The following is a 2296-nucleotide window of genomic DNA, read 5'->3' as shown; positions in this document are numbered from 1 at the left end:
TTCTTTCCTCTCACCAGCGCCTTCCCTGCTTTTCCTGGGTCCACGCTCAAAAAAAAAAAACCTGCTCAACCCTGTCTGCCTTTGTTCCTTCCCCGAGGGCTCCTCTGTGTCTGTCCTGTCCCTCCCAGCCCCCTTCCCCGAAATGGCGCGGAGGCACTCACCCTACAGCCGACTACCGAACATTTTAAGCCGCCCTACCGACCACACTCCCCGCGACGCTCCATGAAGTGGAGAGGGGGCTCCGATTCTACTTGTTCACTGTGTCCGGTCGCTGCGCGGTGATGTTATGCAGAAGTGCACCCCCGCCTTTCCTGCGTTTGTTTGGAACAAGTTTTTCTTTCCTGCGGTTGGGTTGAGTGTCAAGGGATGAAGGTAGCTGCGAAAACACGCTGGCACTCGCTAGTCCTCGTTGAATTTGTGTTATACAGTTTTTTGTGCATTTCCTCGTGTTGCTTGATCAATCCACGATCGAAGATGACATCGCCTTCGATGCGTACGTCCAGTGCAAGTATGGTGGAAGCCTGTCGTCCTTGTCTCAGTGTTGAATAACTTCGATCCGAAAGACGTGAGTGGTGAACAGTAACATTTACTGACATTTGAGCGGTGGAGGCCACGGCGGTGAAGGCGGATTTTATGACGGCGACGTCGTGCTGCTAGGATGTAAGTACGCATTTGAAATCACTCTGTTGTCTGAGTACTGCCGCCGCCTCAGTTATATGCTCGGCGTCAACAGAAACTTTCTAGTTGTTCAGTGTCTTTTTTGAACCAGCCAGTTGTAGATTGCACAGCGTAGAGAGACAAAGTACCGAAAAATTTTCTCTCAGTTACATACCGAAATTTCTTGTCCTTCATAGTAACAAGACTAAAATTAGTTTTGTGGTGTGTATTCTTTCTTTACACAGGCATATGGTGCATACGTGCGAGCGCAATCAGCGACGAGCGTCCTGAGGGGGAGCGGCTCAAGTCCCTGAACAAACATCACGCATCGCATCGATGCTGCGGAATGTGCCGTAAATAAAGGAGGATGACCAAGCAAGCATTGGAATCGTCCGAGCAACCTGTTTACACACCATCGATATTACGACACACATTTGAAACACAATATTGATTCAAATACGAAAGGCGTGAGGTGCATTCACGATACTGAGCATTGCCAATCCTCAGGGCCAGGCGTCTCATGACGCCTGGCTTGTCCGTGCCTTCTCTTTCGTCCTGTCTTCTTTTGCACGAATTATCTCTCTTTAAGTAATGTCACGTACAACTTCCGCTGCGTGAGATTCTCGATAGCTTCTTTTCGTCTTTTTTCCTTTTCTTATTTTTTTTTTTTGCCGCCGCGGTGGCTCAGTGGCTATGGTGCTCGGCTGCTGGCCCGAAAGACGCGGGTTCGATCCCGGCCGCGGCGGCTGAATTTCTTTAGAGGAGAAATTCGAGGCCCGTGTACTGTGCGGTGTCAGTGCACGTTAAAGAACCCCAGGTGGTCGAAATTTCCGGAGCCCTCCACTACGGCGTCTCTCATAGCCTTAGTCGCTTTGGGACGTTAAGCCCCATAAACCAACCAACCTTTTCTTATTTCTTAGCGATTACCAATCCAAAATCACTTTACCGATAACGATTGTCGATTACAATCCCAATTATTGATTAACTATCATCAATCCTTACCTAGCTTACAGAGCACGGCATACTACGCCACTTCTACACATACACACCATTTGTTCCAGTACACTGAAGCACCATAACACCCCTTTTCATTCCGTCCAATTTCTGACGCGTAATTTGCATATTAATATATGTCTGGCTCCGCGGTGGCTCAATGGTTACGGCTCTCGGCTGCTGACCCGAAAGACGCGGGTTCGATCCCGGCCGCGGCGGCCGAATTTCGATGAAGGCGAAATTCTGGAGGCCGGTGTACTGTGCGATGTCTTTGCACGTTAAAGAACCCCAGGTGGTCGAAATTTCCGAAGCCCTTCACTACATCGTCCCTCGTAGCCTGAGTCGCTTTGGGACGTTAGGTTTGGTTTGGTTTATGGGGTTTAACGTCCCAAAGCGACTAAGGCTATGAGAGACGCCGTAGTGGAGGGCTCCGGAAATTTGGACCACCTGGGGTTCTTCAACGTGCACTGACATCGCACAGTACACGGGCCTCTAGAATTTCTCCTCCAAAGAAATTCTAGCCGCCGCGGCCGGGATCGAACCCGCGTCTTTCGGGACAGCAGCCGAGCACCGTAACCGCTGAGCCACCGCGGCGGCGCTTTGGGACGTTAAGCCTACATACACCACACCAATATTTGCTTTTTTT

The sequence above is a fragment of the Amblyomma mixtum genome, chromosome 1 (assembly GCF_055824585.1).
Source record: "Amblyomma mixtum isolate Tamu chromosome 1, ASM5582458v1, whole genome shotgun sequence".
Taxonomy (NCBI): domain Eukaryota; kingdom Metazoa; phylum Arthropoda; class Arachnida; order Ixodida; family Ixodidae; genus Amblyomma; species Amblyomma mixtum.
This window is presented reverse-complemented; position numbering follows the sequence as displayed.